The sequence below is a fragment of the Dendrobates tinctorius genome, unplaced genomic scaffold (genome assembly GCF_039654945.1).
Source record: "Dendrobates tinctorius isolate UK_male_01 unplaced genomic scaffold, ASM3965494v1 ptg000016l, whole genome shotgun sequence".
Lineage (NCBI taxonomy): Eukaryota > Metazoa > Chordata > Amphibia > Anura > Dendrobatidae > Dendrobates > Dendrobates tinctorius.
In genome coordinates, this window is record NW_027361684.1 from 75,862,175 (window position 1) to 75,886,498 (window position 24,324).

The following is a 24,324-nucleotide window of genomic DNA, read 5'->3' on the forward strand; positions in this document are numbered from 1 at the left end:
CATTGTGAGGTGAGGGTGAAAGGAGCTTCAAATGATTGGCACCTGGAAGTGCCAATTCTTGCAGTAGCCCAATGAGTACTTGCCCAGAATGTTTATTCAAAGTACAGAAGTCGAGATGAGTTTATCATTGGTGGTAGGGTTGTGGATTGCACTAATTAAAATATAAAATAAAGTGCAGTCGAAACCCAGGGTCCACCGTGCAGAGGTGAACCTGCTGCTAGTGTGAACAACGACAGAAACAAAACAACAAGTGTTACCTTAAACACACGGAGTTAATGCCACAAGGTGATATCGGAACACTGAGTACCAAGCTCAGTTACTTCACAGAGAGGTGTAGTGAAACCTCCACCAGGGGGAGCTGGTGAGGGAAGAGAGGTTACACACTAGACCAGCAACACTGAGCACAGGTGTGACGGGTAATGAGAGATAATGGTCAGACGAACCGAGTCAGAAACTATCAGGAGCAGATGTACCAGAAGGAGCAGCAATACACATAGTCAAAATACCAAGTCGAGGGTCAGAAAGCAAAAACATGAGCACAGTGTCCAAAAACGTGAGACGAAATACGTGGTTGGGGTACAAGCCGGGGAGTCAAATGCCAGAGAGGGAACGTAGCAGCAAAGACGAATACCAAGAGACGGGGTCAGAGATCAGTCCGGGTCATACACGTGGATACCAGTCAAATGCAGGAGGATCACCAAGGTACAAGGGTCAGAGGCTCTACATAGTTTGTGTAGCAGAATGAAAATTGCAAACATGACATTCCAATGCCCTGCTTGTGCTTCTGGCGACATACACCCCATACATTGCTAACTTGGTTCTCCCCTCTATTCTAAATATGTGGATGATATCTATGGTTTGGGCACACTGTGAATATAGCAGACAGGAGGGCTGTAGAATTTAGTAGCTGTATTTTTTGGGGGAGAATTATGTTGCTTTTCCATAGCTGCTGTGCTGCATTTCACTAGATAGATGATGGATCTAAGTGGAGGCTTGTTTTTGCCAAAAAAAGATGTGTCACCCCTTGAAAGAGGCTAGATAAATATTAAAGTGGCTCCATCTGCTTTATTTTAATCAATGGTTCTGTCGGGGTTGCATATATATTTCATTTTTTGGATACTTTAAGGGAAAATCTGATTGCTTTGAGTAGAGCACAGGGTAAAAATGAAATGTTAGCAAGGACACCCCTGCATGTGTCCTCTTCCTCCCCCTTGGAGTCACTTGTCCATGCTCTCTCGATATCTGCTCTCTCCCAGGACCTATGCATGGCACACGGGCCTTCTGGAAGTGTGCTTAGGGTGCTCAAATGCACTCCTGCCCTCTTAAAGTCTTTAAAGGCCAGTGTGCGCATTGCTAAAAATGTCCCCAGCAATAGCTATGAAATGTTTGGCATACAAGGCAACTTCCACTATTTGGAGGTGCCTTAGCAGCTTTGGTGATTCAGAGTGTATCCTGCTAGTTAGTTGTTAGCATCCACAATTCCCATATAGGTGTATACAGGACAAAGAAGACATCCCAAATAATAGAATAAAAACAACTTTTATTAAATCATCATTAAAATTTCTTGTTTCTTGCTCTATATGTGATTTTAACATATTTTTTCTTTATTTCAGAATATGAATTGTCACTTTATCCGATTTTTTGATTCATGGATAGGTGCTTCTGGATTTTTGTAATAAAGGAATTGAGTTGACGTCCATAATTTCATTTTTTGGCGAAGGATGTCATCCATTGATCCATGGGCCTACTATAGCAGCCACTTGAATGTCTATATGCGTTTTATTGTTATTTGCATCTTCCTGCATTATATTTATCCATATTTAATGTTTTCATCTCATTATTTTATATTTTTTATTTTATTTTTCTTTTTTCTCTGTGATATTTCTGTGTATTCTTCATAATGGTCTATATGTGTCCTGTGTCATTGATGAAATTTTGTAATAATGCACTTGCACTTTATTGATAATTGCTTACTAGCTGACCTTGTATAGCTCTTTAGCGTTTTCTACTTCATGTATCTCTTAGACTGGAATTTCCCTTTATTGCACTTCAATATTTTAATTTTAATTTTTATTCACATTAATGTGATATTTACTTATGTACTTATTTTAATTAGGGCACTGTCACTTAAAATATATTTATGATATAATAAAGATTTAGTATTCTTCACATTATAGTCACCACTTATGGAGAGGTGGTTTTTTGATCTGGGCACTGTCCCTTTATATATAATAGTGATTGCATAATCACACTTTATTGGATTATACATCAATTTAGTTTTCATTGCTTATAATTCTAACTATTGTTAATGCATGGTCACTTTAAATATCAGTAATACATCTTATAGGCTAGATAGAAATTTTTGTATAAAGGCCCAGCAACTTATTTTGACTTTTATGTTCCTGTGTCATCGCTGTTTTGCTTGTCCACTGGATTTTCTATTAACTGAGTAATGTGAGGTAGTCGTCTGGCAAGTGCGCAAGCGCTTATGTCTTGGCCTCCATCATTTCCGATGACGCTCTAACACTGACATGCAGGGCCAAGCTTGCATGTCACTGAGCATTGTGAGGAAGTATATCAGAGAGGGCGGTGATGATGCGCTATGTGCCGCTGTTGCTGACCTGCTCCTGCTTGTTTTCACTGATCTCAACACTCATATAAAAACTGGGATGCCCCTCTCCCTAGACACGCCACCTGGAAGAAGCAGACAGCGAAACACGCATCGGGGTGAGGAGTCTCCAGGAGCACCACTGCAATCCACTTGCTGATTATCACTTTTTACTATTCACCTTGGCATAATGTGCTAGGTTGCTTTAACCAGGCTATTGCTATCTACGTTTCACAAAGATTACGGCTTTATCTCTTTGGGTCCATTTCATATATATGATTGTGTTACCATACACATGGATTCTATAACTTTATTTGCATTTTTCTGTTAATATGCAACTACATTTTGAGGGTCAGTAAGATTATTTCCTTACGAGGCTGTTTGGATATATAGCAACTACATTATCTTATATTTCAATATGGGAGCTATTTGTAGCATTCGTGATTTGCTTTATACTGTGTCATATTGGTGTTTTTTAGGATCATATTTGGCATGTATGACCCCTTTTTGATTGTATATTGTACTAGTGTGCTCTAGTGTTCCCTAGACGGCATTTTGCTTTTTTACTTTTTTATGCATGTTAATGATGATTTAATAAAAGTTGTTTTTATTCTATTATTTGGGATCTCATCTTTGTCCTGTATACACCTACTGTATATGGGAATTGTGGATGTATTCATGTGAAGTGACCTTTAATTAAATTGGACATATGTTGATTTAGTTAGTTGTTAGATCAACATACTTGTTTTATCTGGTCCTGTCCACTCTGTCTATTCATGTTCCAGTCTGTCCTGCTTAACTCATACCCAAATCCACCCTATCTGTGTCTAGACCTGATCCTGGTCTGTCTGACCAGCACATGTGCCACTGACCTCACCTGACCAGTCTGAACCTGCACCTGTGATCTCGTACCAGTGGCTGTCCCATGTCCCTATATCATTTCGTGGTCAATCCTGCTTCCATGTCCCCCTTGAAGGTTAGCTTAGCTGTTGTGGCTACTTGGGACCGTCCTGGAATAGCACATGGCATTCCCTTGGAGCCAAGTCTAACCCCACCATCATGGACTCTAGCAAACAGTCAGGTGTTTACTTAGTTTCGCCCCTTCAAGCTCTCCCTGGATCATGGCACAGTGGTGCCAAAGCCACATGCGCAACATGAATTTAGCCTTACATAGATTTCTGGGAAGCAGCATTAAAATCATCAAAGGCTGGAAAAAGCTGTTTTTTTTAAGCGTTAGCCACCAAAACAGCAAAAGTGACATAGGGGTCAGTTCAACAATATCACAATTATATTGTGTTTATGCTTTGCTACTTTTACACATTAAAAATGTTATTTCTTTTACAAAAAAATTATTTTTTTGCATTGTCATATGTTAAAAAGTACAACTTTTATTTTTCTCCTAATGGAGCTGTAAGAGGGCTTTTGTGTGGAAAGAGTTCCTTTTCTATTGGTATCATTATGGGATACATAATATTTTTGATCACTTTCTATTGCATTTTGAGAGGAATAATAAAAAAAATCAGCACCTCAAGAATTGTTTTTATTATTTTATTTTTGTACTTTCACCAAGTGATAAAACAGCTTTGTTCTTTAGGGTAGTGTGATTATAGTAATGCCACATTTATATAGTTTTCATTCAGTTTTGCTACTTTTGAACATGAAAATCATATTCGACAAAAATAGTTATATTCTGGGAGATACAACTTTTGTTTCTGTCCACAGAATCATGACAAGGCTTTATATTTATGGGAAAAAAAGTTTTCAGTGCCATAACTCTGATTGGCGTATAACTTAGATGGCATTTTTTCCACCTTTCTTTACTGTTGTAAGGTGAAAAAATTGCTTTTCCACTGTTCATTTTTTAACATAGTTGACTAGAAGGTTCATATAATTGAAAAGTATTATAGATGGATTCATTATGGATGTGGTGATGCCAAATTAGTGAACTTTTTAATTTATTTTCTACATTAAAATGCTTCTTAAATTAGCAAGAGTTTTCTGTATTTTTTAAAATTTTCTTTTCTTTTTTTAATTGCTAAAAATTAAACTGAAAAAGAGGAACATTTATGCTCCTTGGAAATATGGCCTCAGAGTTCTTAGAATATAGGGAGTTGCCAAAAGAATCACTTTATTTTTATCTATTGTAGTGAGGATTTTATTCATGATAAAAATGATAAAAAAAGCAAGTATGGAAATTTTAAATTAGATTCTATTCATAAATTAATAAATTGTGAGACTCATTATTTCTACCTAGTAAATAAAACTAAAATTAAGAGCATAACCAATATAAAATGCCGTATTTCTCATATGTACTGTCATATGTATGGTCTGTCATTCCAAGGATGTCATTTTAAGGATAACAATTGAAATATGCCAGAAGTGCGCCAGAAGTGACCAGAAGGTACGACTAAATTCTGTTTAAATATACTAAATTTCTTTCTGCTAGCTCCACAATTACTCTTACAATGCTGACATATGCTCTAATGGTTTTGCCTCCACTACTCCTGACTCTCCTTCGCTATCCACAGACCCCAGCATCTTCTAACCAAGTAATAATCTCTCCTTTCCTCTTGCCCCTCACCTGACCTCCTCCTCTGACCTGCTCCTCAACCTCAGATCTCTCCTAATAACACACAAAGCAAATCGCCCACTCTCCTCTTCCCACCTGCTCTGACTCTCTTTGCTTCTTCTCACTGCTGGCGACATATCTCCCAACCCTGGACCCCCACAGCTTATACCTCTCATTATTACCCCGTTCTATCACTCCAAATCCAATATGAGCACCCAAAATCTTTCCAACCTCAAATACGTGCCTTTGATGCCTACCACCCAGCTCCCTCTCTCTGGATCACTCTGGAATGCCCGCTCCATCTGCAATAAACTCCATGTGATTCATGACCTCTTTACCTCTCGCAATTTTTCCTTCCTTGGCCTCACTGAAACATGGCTGACACCCTCTGACACCGCCTCCCTTGCTGCACTATGCTATGGCGGCCTCCACTTCACCCACACTCCTCGCCCTGGCAATAGACATGGTGGAGGAGTGGGCCAACTCCTTCCTTCCTACTGCACCTTCAACCCAATCCCACCTCTTCCCTCCCTTGTCCTCCCCTCTTTTGAAGTCCACTCTGTCCGCATCTACTCTCCCTACAACCTCCAAATGGCTGTCATATACTGACCTCCAGGCCCAACCACTGCCTTCATTGACCAATTCTCTACCTGGCTCCTTCACTTTCTCTCTGCTGAAATTCTCACCACCATCATGGGTGACTTCAACAACCCCATTGACATCCACCAGTTGTCAGTTTCCAAATTCCGGTCCCTTATTTCATCCTTTGGACTTACTCAGTGGTCCTCCTCAGCCACCCACACAGACGGACACACATTAGACCTAGTCTTCACCCATCTTTGCTCCCTATCTAACTTCACAACCTCCCCTCTCCCTCTATCTGACCACCATCTACTCTCTTTCTCATCACTGTCCTTCCGACCTGTCACCCATGTCCAGCAACACACGCACCCTCGCATAAACCTTGCACATCTAGATGCTCACACACTCTCTGACTCTATCCTACCACTGTCCTCCATATCTTCACTCCACGACACAGACAATGCCACTAGTTTCTACAATGCCACTGTTGCACCAGCCATCGACTTCAGACAGTGTGATGAATCAATAGACAACCCTGGCACAAAAAAGCTTCGGCAACCACTAAAAAGCTTCGGCAACCGTCCAGAATTGCTGAACGGCGCTGGAAGAAAGCGTATTCCCAAGACGACTTCACTGAACTCAAACAAGCAACACTTGCATTCAAATCAGCTCTTACCTCTGCTAAACAGGCCTACTTTACATCTCTTGTATCTTCCTTATCCCACAACCCCAAACCATTGTTCAATACTCTTAACTCCCTCCTCCGCCCACCACTGCCCCCTCCAACTTCCCTAATCTCTGCTGAGGACTTAGCCACACACTTCAAAAACAAGATAGGCTAAACACGGCAAGTCTTTATTATGCAACCACCACAACCCCTTTGTATACCAGACCAATGCCCAAAGACCATGCCCTCCCTCTCCAACATCACTGAAGGGGAGCTTGCTCATCTTCTCTCCAAATCACACCTCACCACTTGTGCACTCGACCCTATCCCATCTCAAATCCTCCCCAATCTTGACACCACTCTTATCCCATCTCTAATTCACCTCTTCAACCTATCACTAACTTCCGGTACCTTCCCTTCTGCTTTCAAACATGCCACTATCACGCCTATCCTCAAAAAGCCAACCCTCGACCCAACTGCTATGTCCAGCTATCGCCCAATATCGCTGGTCCGGTTCGCTTCCAAACTCCTGGAGAAGCACGTCCACTCTGAACTTTCCTCTCATCTAACCTGCTCTTTGACAATCTACAATCTGGTTTCCGCCCCCATCACTCCACTGAGACAGCCCTGACCAAAATTACTAACGACCTACTTACAGCCAACGCGAATGGACAATACTCTATGCTCCTCCTTCTAGACCTGTCCTCTGCCTTTGACACAGTTGACCACTGCCTCCTACTACAGGTCCTCTCTTCCTATAGAAAAAACCAAAAGCAAAACACAAAACAAATATCCTGGAATAAAAAAGTAAAAAAATATATTGCAAAAATTGCATGAAGGTAGTAATAATAGTAAAAATAAGGGTATTTAGTTAACATAATTTTGATCAAAATAATGTAGAAGCCATCCCGCCACGTCACGGCAACCCTTGTGGGACAGTCCTAACTCTTGTATTTAAAACCTTTCCACTTGTCAAGTGACGTGAATGTGAACAAGGACAGAGGGACTGAACCACCAGTAATAGTATAGGCCAGACAGGATGGATTTTCCAACTCAGAAACAGGGCGGTCACACCCTTATATGCACAGAATGCACAATGAAACAAATGAGAAACTGGGTCTGAGCAGAAAAAGTAAATTAATGTGCATGCAAAATGTGATTGCATATGAACACATGACCTTTACACAGAGAAAACCAAAAGGAAAACACAAAACAAATATCCTGGAATAAAAAAGTAAAAAAATATATTGCAAAAATTGCATGAAGGTAGTAATAATAGTAAAAATAAGGGTATTTAGTTAACATAATTTTGATCAAAATAATGTAGAAGCCATCCCGCCACGTCACGGCAACCCTTGTGGGACAGTCCTAACTCTTGTATTTAAAACCTTTCCACTTGTCAAGTGACGTGAATGTGAACAAGGACAGAGGGACTGAACCACCAGTAATAGTATAGGCCAGACAGGATGGATTTTCCAACTCAGAAACAGGGCGGTCACACCCTTATATGCACAGAATGCACAATGAAACAAATGAGAAACTGGGTCTGAGCAGAAAAAGTAAATTAATGTGCATGCAAAATGTGATTGCATATGAACACATGACCTTTACACAGAGAAAACCAAAAGCAAAACACAAAACAAATATCCTGGAATAAAAAAGTAAAAAAATATATTGCAAAAATTGCATGAAGGTAGTAATAATAGTAAAAATAAGGGTATTTAGTTAACATAATTTTGATCAAAATAATGTAGAAGCCATCCCGCCACGTCACGGCAACCCTTGTGGGACAGTCCTAACTCTTGTATTTAAAACCTTTCCACTTGTCAAGTGACGTGAATGTGAACAAGGACAGAGGGACTGAACCACCAGTAATAGTATAGGCCAGACAGGATGGATTTTCCAACTCAGAAACAGGGCGGTCACACCCTTATATGCACAGAATGCACAATGAAACAAATGAGAAACTGGGTCTGAGCAGAAAAAGTAAATTAATGTGCATGCAAAATGTGATTGCATATGAACACATGACCTTTACACAGAGAAAACCAAAAGCAAAACACAAAACAAATATCCTGGAATAAAAAAGTAAAAAAATATATATTGCAAAAATTGCATGAAGGTAGTAATAATAGTAAAAATAAGGGTATTTAGTTAACATAATTTTGATCAAAATAATGTAGAAGCCATCCCGCCACGTCACGGCAACCCTTGTGGGACAGTCCTAACTCTTGTATTTAAAACCTTTCCACTTGTCAAGTGACGTGAATGTGAACAAGGACAGAGGGACTGAACCACCAGTAATAGTATAGGCCAGACAGGATGGATTTTCCAACTCAGAAACAGGGCGGTCACACCCTTATATGCACAGAATGCACAATGAAACAAATGAGAAACTGGGTCTGAGCAGAAAAAGTAAATTAATGTGCATGCAAAATGTGATTGCATATGAACACATGATCAAAGATCTCGCCCTATCCTGGATCTCCTCATACCTCTCCAACCACACATTCAGCGTATCCCACTCCCACACTACCTCCTCATCCCACCCTCTCTCTGTTGGAGTCTCCCAAGGCTCTGTTCTAGGACCCCTACTCTTCTCAATCTATACACTTGGCCTGGGGCAACTCATAACGTCCCATAGATTCCAGTACTACCTTTATGCCAATGATACTCAGATGTACCTCTCTGGCCCACATGTCACCTCTCTGCTCTCCAAAATCCTGGAGTGTCTATCAGCCATATCCTCCTTCTCCTCCCACTTCCACAAACTGAATGTGGGCAAATCTGGACTGATCATCTTTCCCCCATCTCACAGATCTTCCTTACCTGACCTATCTATAACAATTGACGACATCATGCTTTCCCCCGTACCGGAGGTCCGCTGCCTCGGAGTAACCCTTGATTCTGCCCTGTCCTTCATACTGTACATCCAAGCTCTCTTCACCTTCTGCCGCATCCAGCTCAAAAATATTTCCAGAATCTGTCCCTTCCTCAACCCTCACTCTACTAAAATGCTTGTGCATGCCCTCATCATATCCTGTCTCAACTACTGCAACATCCTTTTCTGTGGCATCCCTGCTAACACCCTTGCACCTCTCCAGTCCATCCTTAACTCTGCTGCCCGACTAATTCATCTCTTTCCTCACTACTCCTCTTCTTCTCCCCTCTACAAATCTCTTCACTGGCTCCCACTCCCTCAATGTATCCAATTCAAATTACTAATACTGACCTACAAGGCCATCTATAACCTGTCTCCTCCATATAGCTCTGAACTAATCTCCCGATATCTTCCCTCACGTAATCTGCGATCCTCCCAAGACCTTCTTCTCTCCTCCAGACTTATTCGCTCCTCAATAGAGATGAGCGACTTTGCCTTTTTTCGGGTCGAGGTGGGTTTCATGAAATCCGACTTTCGCAAAAGTCGGGTCGAACGAAATTGGCTGATTATTGTGAAAAGTCGAAGGCCGACTGAAACACGAAACCCAATGCAAGTCAATGGAGAAGAAAAGTCAGCAGTGAGTGGAGGACAGGAAACACACCTACAGTGCCCATTTTAATGCCAAAAACATCAATTCTTATTACTTAAGCTTGTCAACCTTAATTTACTTTATACTAATAATTAGGCATTGAAAACTGGGGGTTATTTAGCTAAAGTTGTGGGGGGGTAGGGCTGGCTACAGATTTTCGTGGGCCCAGGGCCAAAGAGTGTCAATGGGCTCCTTTAATACTTGACACAATTCATGATTCTCAGATACGGCAGAGAAATAGCGGTATAGTACAATGAAAATACTTCACTTCTTACATCAAATGACTGACATCCATTTTAAATTCTCCAATAGCTCCAAAAACGGACAGTATATTACTCCATACAGTATTATGGCCACCGCATAGTGCGCTTTACAGAGTAATGAGGCCCATATATTTCTCCATACAGAATCATTGGTCCCATATAATGTTCCATACAGTATATGATGAGCTCCACATAATGCTACAGTATATGTTGATCCCCATGGATGAAGCTCCACTGTCTTATGGGCCCAAATAATGCTCCATATATAATGGCCCCATTTCTAATGCTCCAGTGTATAATGGGCCCTGTAAATGCTGCTCCAGTGTCTGATGTCCACCTTTAGAATGCTCCAGTGTATGGTGGGCCCCATATATCATTCTCCAGAGTATAGTGCTCCCCAAAAATTGCTCCCAACCTTTAAAACAATTAAATAAGTCTCCTCGCTTGGGAATACCTGTACTAGTATGGACTCCTCGTCGTCCCCATCTTCCATCTCTCTGCACTTGGACTGTTTAGGCAGAGGGCGTACAGACGTGATGTCATCGCGCTCTCTGACCAGAATGTCACTGTCAGGAAACGCGGAAGACGTCACGGCGGTGGAGCAGGGAGAGGTAAGTATTTCAACTTTGCAAGTGCTGTGATCCTGAGCAAGCAGGGGGGCCCACTCGTTGGCAATGGCACTGGCACAGGGCCCCTCATAGTACGGCGGCGTGTCTGAAGGTGGGTGGGTCCTCCCACCAGCAGAGACACTTTTGCATACTATGAGGGGCCCTGTGCCAGTGTCGTCGCCCATGAGTATGCCCCCCCACTTGCTCAAGGAGCCTGCACTTTCATCTGCATCTTCTTCTTTGTCACCGTGTAAGGTGGTATAGTATGCAGGAAGAGAAACCTGAGTTTCATCAGGGTCAGATTCTGGCTCAGTACACTGCGAGGACAATGTAGTGCTCTGAATGTACCAGCAGAAAAATCTAGCAGTGGCTGTGCCATCAGTGCACTCCATGTCCGATTCATCTTGGACTGGGGAATTCACGATTTGACTTGATAACCCAGGCATGGTATGTGAAAAGATCTCCATGGAGTAATCTGTAGTGTGGCCTGCCGCATCCTTCACTTTTGGTAGGGGTGAAGGACACAAGGAAGCGTGTTGTTCCTGACCAGGAGCCTCCACTGATGACTCAGTGCTTTTATTTTTTGAAACTTCAGAAGAGGAGGCGATAGAGCTGGAGGCTGTGTCAGCAATGTAAGCCAAAACTTGTTCCTGAAGCTCCGGCTTTAAAAGTGGCTTACCTACTCCCAGAAAAGCGAGCCTTTGAGGCCTTGTGGAGTCAGATGATGATGCAGGCTCAACACCTTCTGCCTTAGGTGCTATTGTGCTTTTGCCACTACCAGCAGATGCACCACTGTTGTGAGTTCATTCTCACCAGTTGTGAGTTCCCCTTCTGGACTCCCTCTGGTGGTGATGGGAGGTGGTGCGGCTGGTTTGATCGGTGGAGATCTGCCACCAGAGAATGAGGATGACGATTGGATCTCAGGATTCTCAGATTGGATTTAAGACAGCCGACGCCCTATTCAGTTGCTGGTGTTTCCTTCTGGCTTGTCAGCTCTTGGTTTTCAGCTCTGTTCCAGTCATCTAAAGCTAAGTTTTTCTGCTAATGTTCACACTTGATTTTGTTGGTCTATTCAGCTTTTGTGTGGTCTGCCAGCCCCGCTGGGGGCTGAGCTGAATTTCCACTCTTATTTATCAGTATTTTGCCAATTGGCTTTTTTTCCCTTTCTAGTTCGGTCTCATTTTGCTCTGTTTCAGAATATTCCAGAGCGCTGATATAGTGGGAGAAGTCTAATGACTTCAGGGTTAATTTTGCTATTAGAAGTGTTGGACATTATTTTTGTAGGGTTTTTTGCAGGTTGCAGACAGTGACTTGCCTTTCCTTTCCTGTCTGGTTAGTTTGGGCCCCATCATTTGCTCAGCCTATTTTCCTGCCTGTGTTTGTGCCTTCATCTTGTTTCACCGTCAATACATGTGTGGGGGCTATCTAATCCTTTGGGGTCTGCTCTGGGGCAGTTAGTTTTCCCTTTCCTTGCTTTAGGCTTATGTAGTCCTCCGGCCGCGACGAGGCGTCTAGGAACATCGTAGGCACGCTCCACGGCTACTGCTAGTTCTGTGGTAAGATCAGGGATCTGCAGTCTGCATAGTTACCAACTTCTCTGGTTTTCTGTGGCTTAGCTTGTTTTGTTTTTTTTCTCCTCGGTGACCCATTCATAACACACCACCACCCCCACCACCATCAGTACCAGCTGGCAAACCCCACCCACTTCCATGGCCTCTTCCACCATACTTCCTCATTATTAGAAAAATGTACCCAAAATACCACCAGCTATTTTGTACTGTAAAACAAGGTACAAGGTGCATATAGTATTGGGGAGAATTGGAAGCTCCCTAGAAATTTTAGGAGGCTGAACTATTATCTCAGGCCCAATATAGAATACACCTCAATTTAACAGGGTGAAATTGGCTGGTGCATGACAAAGTACAAGGTGTATATAGTATTGGCGAGAATTGGAAGCTCCCTAGAGATTTTAGGAGGCTGAACTATTATCTCAGGCCCAATAAAGATTACACCTCAATTTAACATGCTGAAATTGGCTGGTGTATGACAAAGTGCAAGGTGTATATAGTATTGGGGAGAATTGGAAGCTCCCTAGAGATTTTAGGAGGCTGAACTATTATCTCAGGCCCACTATAGATTACACCTCAATTTAGCAGGCTGAAATTGGCTGGTGTGTGGCGCCCCCAGGAGTATGGTCACCACACTGGCTTTGCCTTCCTCCAGGGGAGGGTAATGCCAGGCTTGGAAGCAGTGATGGGTCTCTCCAACAGTTAACCTAATGCATGCAACACAGTTCTACTCCAGGCCAGCAGGGGGAACTCTGAACGAGGATTCTGGAGAGGAGTGTCCTCTGCGGGCCAGGAGGAAGAAGAGTCAGACAGTCTACGGAGGGTGAAGTGTGCAGATGGGAGGTGCGAAGCTCAGAGTTTGAGCTGCAAAAGGCAAGCTCCCTCAGCTTGAGAGCGCACAGAACTGGAGCCTTTTCTCCACGGTGGTACGGATACTGATGGTCCTACCACAGATACCAGAGGAGTAGGAGGCTGTACATGCCCTGCTCCCAGCAAAGACTTGGGACACAACAGCAATTGACTAGTGAGCCAGGACTCAGGAGAGGAGTCCCCGAGAGAGGCTACAGCTGTCTGTCATACAAGTAAAGTTCTAGAAACATCTGAAGAGAGGCATTTCAGAGTAACTAAGTACAGGAGTGCTTCACACTACAAAGCGCTAGGAAGGAGACTGCACAGCCCTTCTGCTGAGAGAGAATCCTGATCTGCTTCCAGGCTAACCTGCTCCAATACCGCCGCCATCATCCCTGCAGCACTGCCTGGAGGAGGAGCGCCTGCCGCACCGGTCCACATAATGCCGCTGTCCATGCCCTACATACCGGGAGCGGCTTGGCTACCACAGTACTCGGGTGAGTCACATACCCTGAGTGAATTTAAAGAAAGACTGTGCAGCTTGTTTAAAGTTTACCCTCGGTCTGAAGACAAGAAAGTGAATATCCTGATTGGATAGCTAACGGGTGCAGCGCTGAGAGAAGTGAAAGCCTGGCAGGACACTGATAAGGACACTGCAGGAGGCGCTGCGAGCAGTTATGCAAGTTGACTCTGATAGTGTGAAAGAAGAAGACAAATTGTTAAAGGAGCAGTTCATCGAAGGACTCCTGTCCAGCACCCACAGAGGACAGTTATGCATCATTACCCTGCAAAACCCTGATTTGAACTTTGCTGAGTTTAAGGACAGGGCTATCCGGGTACTGCAGGTATCCTCTGACAGCCGTCCAGCGCCCCCTAGGCACCCAGCGATCACCTACCATCAGGAAGCTACATCCTTTCTTTCCATCCCTGTGGAGGCTGATGCCCAGACCCTGGATAAAGATCCAACAGAGGAGCTGCGTCTTCAGGTCCAGGAGCTGACCAAAGGAATGGCTGCACTCACCAGAACCGTGCAGTCCCTGCAGGATTCCTCCAAGGAAAAGGTCCAGCTTGCTTCTAGTCCAGAGGATGTCCCGTGGCTCCGGAGGAGGAGAACCCCGCCACTTCAAGGAAGGAACAACGATCGCTATGACCAGGACGGACATCCCATCTGTTGGTGCTGCTACAAGGCAGGTCCTGCCAGGCTTTCACTGGCTTGGCCAGGATCTTTGTCAGGTCATCTGGCCAGGTACTGTCCTTTAAACGAGCAACCCCTGGGGCAGAGGGCCAACCCCCAGGAGTAGGATCACCAGGCCCAAAGAACTGGAGAGCCAAGTGGTGATTGACGGCAACCCCATGAATGCTTTGCTGGACACTGGCTCCCAGGTGACCACTATGCCGTATATTTTGTACAAAAGGTACTGGGCTGATTCTGAACTCACTGAGAGGAACCCTGATAATTACAGTTCTTTCAAGCTGGAGTTCCTTGCCATAGTCTGGGCTGTCACCGAAAGGTTCAAGCATTACCTAGCTTCGGCCAAATTTACAATCTTCACGGACAACAACCCGTTGACCCACTTGGACACTGCCAAGCTAGGAGCACTGGAGCAGCGATGGATGACTCGGTTATCCAATTATGAATTTACCATCAAGTACCGGGCAGGGCACAAGAATGCCAATGCTGATGCGCTATCCTGGATGCCTAATCTGCCAGATGCAGGAAAAGACCCTGAGGCTCTGGAAAAGGTAGAATTGCCTCCCTTCCACAGGCCACTGGTGGCCCAACGTGCTCAAGGAGTGAGAAACAGGCGGCCTGGCTTGAAGGAAGTCACTCTGAATCCGCTGCCCCATCATGATCGGGCAGAAGCGCAAGATAATGACCCTGCAGTCTGCCTGGTGAAAGAGCTGCTGACACAAGGTGACTCACGCCCAGAGTTGAATGCTCCTGAAGAAACTCATCAGTTGTGGAAGGAAAGAGGTCGGCTGTTCATTTATGAAGGGAAGCTGTGTCGGAGGAGTATCAATGCCCGCACACATGAGCTGGTCTGGCAGGTGGTGGTCCCAAAGAGAGATGCATCAATGGTCCTAGGAGCATACCACAATGGAGCTGGACGCTTTAGATGGAAGAAGTTGGAAAAATTGCTCCGAGAGAGGTTCTACTGGACGGGCATGAGAAAAGCTATTGAGAGGTGGTGCTGGGAGTGTGGACAATGTAACCTGTGCAGAAAGGATCGAGACAGCCAGAGAGCTCCCCTACAGCCAATCATCACCAAACAGCCACTGGAGTTGGTAGCCCTGGACCATGTGAAGTGGGTTCCAAGCCGGTCAGGCTACCTCTATGCCCTTACCATAGTGGACCACTATTCAAGATTCCTTTGTGGTTGTGCCGGTCAAAGATCTAACGGCCAGGACCACAGCAAGAGTGTTCCAGCAGCACTTCTGCAGACCACATGGTTATCCTGAGAGGGTGCTGACAGATCAAGGTCCAGCTTTTGAGGCAGAAGTGTTCCATGAATTTTGCAACTTATATGGGTGTAAGAAGATCCGGACAACACCTTATCACCCACAGACCAACGGCATGTGCGAGAAGATGAACCAGGTAGTGATTGATTTACTGAAGACATTGCTCTCTAAGGAGAGAAATCTGTGGCCAGAAAAGTTGCCCGATCTGGTGGACCTCTACAACCATATCCCAGTAAACTCTACCAACTGTACTCCAGCGTACCTGATGAGAGCAAGGCCTGGTAAGCTGCCTATTGACTTGGACATGGGAGTCCTGATGCATGAAGAAACGTCACCAGATGCTGACTGGGACAAGGAGAGGCAGAAGCAGTACAGAAAGGTACAGGAGTGTGTGGAGAAGAGTCTGGCTCATGCAAGGCAGAAGCAGGAGAGACTTTATAACCAAAATGCACCTGCTGTTCCTTTTTTGCCGGGAGAACAAGTTCTCAAGAGGAAAAGAAGACTGCATAAGCTGGATGATCAATGGGAAGAGGAACCTTACACCATTCTGCCCTCCAACTTCGATAATACCAAAGTATGCCTTGTTAGCAAAGATGGAGGAGAGATCTCAGCAGCGGTATCCAGGGATCACTTGAAGTTATGCCCTGACCAGTTGAAAGAAAAAGTGGGAGGATCAGATAACATCCCACCTACAGAGGAAGAAAAGACAGTCAGTACCGTGCTGGGAGAGTTCCCTGCGAATTGGACTAGAGTTAATGATGCAATCGTGGTGTCGGTGTTGTTATTTCCCTAAGTAGAAGCACAGGAGAATAGGACTCAAGAAGACCTTGAAGATTGAGAAAATCAGGCAACAGAGGCCACACCAGCAGTGGAGTCAGAGAACCCTCGCCCTGCCAGTGGTGAACCTGTAGTGCCCGTGGTGAGTCCAAGAGTTCACAGACCAGTTAGTGTCCCTGTGCTACGTAGAACGAGAGCATTACACACTACACCAGTAGTTAGAACCAGACAAACAGTAAGGCCCACTACGGTACCAGTGTTACGCAGATCCACTTGAACCACACAGGGTGTACTACCAGTTAGGTTCCGTATCTAAAGTAAATGTAAATATTGAAATTGAATGTACTGTAAATATGTAACTGTTTTCTAAGCTTTGTACCTACAGGTAATCTGTAAGAGTTTCCTTGGAAATTGCTAAGTTTTGTTCATGGACACTGAACCACAGGACTTGTGTGTGGTCAAAAACTTTCTTTGTATATATTTACCATTTGCCAGGAATGGACCATGGACATTGATGTTGGACTTGTCATCATAGGACCATTTTTGCAGCAATTGGTTTTTGTACATTTTTCTCTTTTTCAAATCTTGTACAATTATTGTTGTTTAAATGTTTATATGTTTTTCATGTTTTTGTTCAGCCCAGGAGTGCTGACTTGCACTAGGGGGGAATGTGGCGCCCCCAGGAGTATGGTTGCCACACTGGCTTTGTCTTCCTCCAGGGGAGGGTAATGCCAGGCTTGGAAGCAGTGATGGGTCTCTCCAGCAGTTAACCTAATGCATGCAACACAGTTCCACTCCAGGCCAGCAGGGGGAACTCTGAACCAGGATTCTGGAGAGGAGTGTCCTCTGCGGGCCAGGAGGAAGAAGAGTCAGATAGTCTGCGGAGGGTGACGTGTGCAGACGGGAGGTGTGAAGCTGAGAGTTTGAGCTGCAGAAGGCGAGCTCCCTCAGCTTGAGAGCGCACAGAACTGGAGCCTGATCTCCACAGTGGTACGGATACTGATGGTCCTACCACAGATACCAGAGGAGTAGGAGGCTGTACATGCCCTGCTCCCAGCAAAGACTTGGGACAAAACAGCAATTGACTAGTGAGCCAGGACCAGCGTTGGCTTAGCATCATATTTGCCAAACACCACGGGTGGCGTCACAAACCATCCTACCATTAACTACATCTCCCCATTGCTTGGGCACCCAGGGCCACGGACCGGGTCACCGCTGCTGTGACACATCACCCTGACACCGGCCCGGTACCGAGTACCCCACAGCCCTGGGAGGGTGACCCAATTGTATGACAAAGTACAAGGTGTATATAGTATTGGCGAGAATTGGAAGCTCCCTAGAGATTTTAGGAGGCTGAACTACTATCTCAGGCTCACTGTAGATTACACCTCAATTTAACAGGCTGAAATTGGCTGGTGTATGACAAAGTACAAGGTGTATATAGTATTGGGGAGAATTGGAAGCTCCCTAGAGATTTTAGGAGGCTGAACTATTATCTCAGGCCCACTATAGATTACACCTCAATTTAACAGGCTGAAATTGGCTGGTGTATGACAAAGTACAAGGTGTATATAGTATTGTGGAGAATTTGAATCTCCCTAGAGATTTTAGGAGGCTGAACTATTATCTCAGGCCCAATATAGATTACACCTCAATTTAACAGGCTGAAATTGGCTGGTGTATGACAAAGTATAAGGTGTATATAGTGTTGGGGAGAATTGGAAGCTCCCTAGAGATTTTACGAGGCTGACAACAATGCTATAAGTCCAAGTATGGCAGCAGGCAGCCTAATAAGCCGGACTGCTGCACACAAAAGTGTGGAAAAATGAACGTTTGGTAACAGTGCAGAAAAGAGGAAGAAAAGTATTTTTGCTTTTAAAAAAGCAGTATGCACAGCAGTGTGCAAACAGCAATGCAGCTATCAGGGAGTCTTATAAGGCAGTCTAATAACCAACAGAGCTGATGCACAAAAAAATAGCCTCCCCTGGCACTACACACAAACAGTTGTGTTGTACAGTGGAAATTACTAACAGCAGAAGCAGTTTTTTTGTTCTTCTTCCCTGCCTAACGCTCTCCCTTATTCAGAATCAGCAGCTGCAACCTCTCCCTAATACTAATATCGGCAGAAGTAAGATGGTGGTTGGCATGCACGCCCTTTTATAGCCCCTGTGACACCACACAAAGCAAGCCAATCACTTGCATGCTCTTCTCAAAGATGGTGGTGACCAATGCCCATGTCATCGCGTTGCCCACAGTGTGCATCCTCCATCATTGGCTGAAAAAGGGCGCTGGAAGCATCATTTGAAACGTGTCTTTGGCGCTCTGGTCGCTGACCTCGTGGCTGACCTCACGCTATGGTCGGGTTTCGTTTCATGAAACCCGACTTCCGCGAAAGTCGGCGGCTTATGAATTTGACCGACCCGTTTCGCTCATCTCTACTCCTCACCTAAGCGCCTCCAAGACTTCTCCTGAATAGCCCCCATCCTATGGAATTGTTTGCCCCAACACGTCCGGTTATCAACCACATTTGGATCCTTCAGACAGAACCTGAAACCCACCTCTTCAAGAAAGCCTACAGCCTGAAATGACCCTGCTACCTCCTCACCACGACTTGCGCTACCGACTCACCAACACCGGAGCTGCCGCAACCCCCCACACTACGGTCTCCTTCCCACGATGCTGTAGAATGTAAGCCCGAAATGGCAGGGTCCTCTCCCCTCTGTATCAGTCTGTGATAGTTAGTTTGTTTACTGTAAGTGATATTTGTAATTTGTATGTAATCCCCTCTCATGTACAGCACCATGGAATCAATGGCGCTATATAAATAAATATTAATAATAAAAATGTACAGAATTCTTACTTTGGTCACAATCTGCTTACTGCTAAATGGCAGTCCAAAAGAAAAGGAGTATCATATTGATTTTAAATCACAACTTTTACTTACTTGAGTGAAGTCAAGTCTCTACACAATGAGAGAATTTTAGCTGACCAAACAATAATATATCCCCATTTGAAAACTGCACCCTGAAGATAGTAATCCCTTCAACCCCCAAGCCTGTTTTCACCTTCATGATCAGGCCACATTTTACAATTCTGACTGGTGTCAATTCATGTAGTAAAAACTCTAGAATTCTTTGATGGATCCCACTTATTCTGAGATTTTTTTCATTACGTATAATTCACAAATTTTCATTTTTATACCCTTAAACCAGAGAGTTGTGTTACACAAAATAGTGAGCAACATTTCCCATATGCCTACTTCACATTGTCACAATTTTTAATCACAATTTTCTTTCTTAGGAAGCTACAAGAGTTAAAAATTGATCCAGTGATTTCTCATTTTTTCAACAAAATTTGGTAAAACAATATTTAGGGACCATATCACATTTATATAGACTTTGGGGGGCTTATATAACAGAAAATACCCCAAATGGACACCATTCTAAAAACTGCACCACTCAAAGTCCTCAAAACCATGTTAACAAAGTTTATTACCCCTTCAGGTGTTTCAAAGGATTTAATGCAGTGTGGCAGTAAAGAATAAACATTTTACTATTCTGTCACAAAATTTTACTTTAGCCCCGTTTTTTTTATTTTCACAAGTGTAACATAAGAAAATAGACTGCAAAATTTGTTGTGCAATTTCTCCTGAGTATGATGATACCTCATATGTGGGGGAAAACTACTGTTTGGGTGCATGGTAGGGCTTGGAAAGGAAGGAGCACTGTTTCACTTTTGTGAATGCAAAAATGTCTGGAATTGAGAGTGGATGACATGTTGCATTTGGAGAGTCCTTATGGTGCTTAAACAGTGGAAACCCCCACAAGGGACCTCATTTTGTAAACTGAACCCCATCAAGGAATATATCTAGTTGTGTGGTGAGCCCCTTGAAACCCAAGGTGCTTTACAGATGGTTATAGCTAGAGTTGAGCGACTTTGGTAGGATTGAGTTTCACGAAACCCGACTGAAACAAAATTTGAGTCAGATGAAACTGGTCTGACTAGGGAAAAAAAGTCAGAGTTTCATCTGAAAACCGAAAAAAGCAGAAAAAGACCATTAAGGTCAAAAAGAATCAAGGGTAAGCAAGATTCTTCGATAGTGAGAAGAGAAGAATATATATCTGTCAAAAGTTATCAATAAAGTCTCATAAATAAATATCCTTCACCAATTCATAACTATGAATATAGATATATAGTAACCTTGCTCGTTGATGTAATAGAGGCTCCATACATAATTAATGATAGCATAGAAAAAGTTTTTATTGTTAAACATAATACATAAATAGTGACAACATGAGAGCAAAAAAGACACGGGACAGTGAAAATTATGGATATAGATTGTCATAAATCACCAAGACAAGGAGAAAACATATGTCCCACATACAGAGTAGTGTGTTCGAGCACAGCCAATAAATGCATAAAATATTCACAAAAAGTATAAGCTTAAATAGCTAATTGTAAACATGAAAGCGTGCAAGAGCATATAAGAAGGACACATGTCTCCCTATACAAGGTGTATGAACATAAAGAAGGGAAACTGTCTCACACTGCCTAACGTAATCACTGCAGCTACTCTCCAAAGGGTTAAATGCTCCCCTTTAACATATCAAGCATGGCTGTTTGTAAAGATCTCATTAGCAAATAAAGTAATCGCTATGTCATACATTGTGGAGCATAAGGAGGAGCAGATGGGTAAATATACCCATATATTAGATACCTTCAGTCATGGTATAGCAGAGAGTAGGTGTAGCAGGCACGTGTGGGACACCGGGAGCCTCGGAGTTTCATCTGAAACCCGACCCCAAAGCAAGTCAATGGGGAATAAAAGTCGGCATTGAGTGGATGAATGTCATCCGCTCAGTGCTGATTTTTATTCCCCATTGACTTGCATTGGGGTCGGGTTTTGGATGAAACTCCGACTTTTTTTGCCCTAGTGGGATCAGTTTCATCCAAATCAAATTTTGTTTCCGTTGGGTTTCACGAAACCCCATCTGACCAAAATTGCTCAACTCTAGTTATAACATATAGCCGTAAAAATATCAAGTACATTTTTCCCACAAAACTGTTCTTTTAGTTTTAAATATTGCATTTTCGCCATTGTAACAGGAGAAATTGTCCCATTCAATTTGTTGTGCAAATTATCATAAACACAAAGATACACGATATGTACAGGAAAAGTACTGGAAGCATGGCAGGGCTTGGAAGGGAAGGCTGACTTTTTGAATGCTTGACTTTTTGAATGCTAAATTTTCTGAAATCATTAGCAGACACCATGTTGTGTTTGAAGAGTCTCCGAAGTGCCTAAACAGTGGAAATCCCTCACAAATGACACCAATTTGGAAATTAGACCCCTCAAGGAATATATCCAGATGTGTGATGAGCACCCTCATCCCCAAAGTGTTCCACAGCTATTTGTATCATAGAGCCCTTAATATAAAAAATAAAAATTTTCCTATAAAGTTTTATTTGGCTCAACATTTTTCATTTTCATAAGGGTAACAGGAGAAAATGCACTGTACAATTTGTTGTGCAATTTCTCCTGAGTACACAGAAATACCATATGTCAAGGAAAATTACTTTTTTGGTGCATGGCAGTTCTTGGCAGGAAAGGCACTTCATTTGACTTTGTTGAATGGAAAAAATTACTGGAATCAATATCTGATGCCATGTCCCATTTTGAGAGCGCCTGATGTTACTAAACAGTGGAAAAAAACACAATTGACCAAATTTTGGAAACTAGACACCTCAAGGAATGTATGTAGATGTGTGGTGAACACCTTGAAACCCCAGATAGTTCACAGAAGTTTATAACATTGAGCTGTGATAATAAAAAGTCAAATTTTTCCACAAAAATGTGTTTAAGCCTCAATTTTTTTTATTTTGACAAGGGTAAAAAGAGAAATTGCACAATATAATTTATTTTGCAATTTCTCCTGAGTATGTCGATACCCCATATAAGGGTGAAAACTATTATTTGGGTGCACTGCAGGTGACTTGTTTTGTTCAGGATTACTGTACTTATTTTTTGTTATGTATACCCCTTTTCACATGTACAGTAGAGTGCCATGGAATAATTGGCCCTATAATAATAAAACTACTACTACTACTTCTACTAATAATAATAACAATAATGAGTCTCAATAAAAAAGTAATCACAGCACCAAAATACCATGTGTTATTTGGAATGCCTTTGACCTCTGTACTATTATGGCAGAGGGCATTTTGGACTTTGTTTTGGTACCAGAACTCAGGTGCTACTGCTGCCTCTTCACCTTCTGTAGTTAGAGCTAATAAACAATAATACAAATATAGTGTATATTCATAGAGTTTGCCAGCAATTAATAGATAGCAATTAGGAGGTACTTTGTACACACACATTTATAGAATTCCCATTAAGTCATTGGGATCAAAATACCATGTGTCATTTGGAGTTGGGATCAATGTGCATTAATAAGCTGATAGAATTACTAGGGGCTGTAACAGGTAGCAAAAGTGGAAGATCTACACTATTTCTTCTGAATACTTCCTACATCAGAGTTTTAAACACAGGGATTATCTACTTACATATTGTCTCCTGTTTGATCCTATTTTATTAATAAGAAATAGACCAATAGATGGTGTGTGTATTGTGAATAATTTATTTTTTTAACTTAAAAATGTAACTAAAAGAAAAGGTGTTATTCACACACTAAATATTTGAGGAGTTTATACTGACTTCGAGCTCCATTTCCTGCAGAATAATTTATCCACATCAAGTAGACACAGTCAGAATTACTTGCCGTAATAAACATTGCATAGTCATAAAACACTGCTGAAACTTACTGAAAACATGTCTTTCCTATTCTCTATAAATATTTTATTTATTTTTGCAAACTTCAATCTTGGCACTGTGACTAAACTTGTTTGATTGTAAATGAATTATTTTTATTATGGAAAAATATGCACAATGTGCGAGTTTACATCTGTAAAAAAGCAAGCGAGCCACATGCAGTGCTGTACTGAAAGAAAAATGAATATATCAACCTCATTTTAAGGTATTTACAGTTCTTGTTACTGATATGTATAATTTGTAGTGTATTACATTTGAGGCTGGAACTACATTTTTGTCCTACCATAGCTCTGACTTTATTATGCACTAGTGATGAGCGAGTATTCTCATTACTCAGGTTTCCCCTATCATGCTCGGGTGATCTCCGAGTATTTTGGCGTGCTCGGAGATTTAGTTTTTGTCGCCGCAGCTGCATGATTTGCGGCTGCTAGACAGGCTGACATGAGGGGATTGGCTAAGAAACAGGCATTCCTCACATGTATTCAGGCTGTTCAGCAGCCTCAAATCATGCAGCTGAGGTGACAAAAACTAAATTTCCAGGAAACCCGAGCAACGAGTATACTCGCTCATAACTATTATGCACCTATAACCTCATTGGTGTTGTATTATCTACATCTTCTGCATCTTTCGCATGCACCAATCTAAAAAGGCCATGCACCATAAACTAATGATCAGATGGAGCATAGAAGATTTTTTTTCATTTATCCTTATTGGGCAACACTAATTATGCACTATAACTATTTTGAAGTATAGCGCTGTAGGTTTACAGTACATTTAATCCTATATAGAATCAAAGATATCATATTTTCATTTAATTCCAAATTACCAAAATGACAAAAATAGCTCTGGATAGCTCCTTAGGATAGGCCATCAGTGTCGTTTGGTGAGGACGCAGCACCCTGCACCCCTGCCAATAAGCTGTCCTCGGTGTTGGCGGCAAACAGAACTGACCAGTTATGGATCTGCACAGAGCAGCTTTGTCTACTGTATAGTGGCCACTTCCAGTTGATGTAC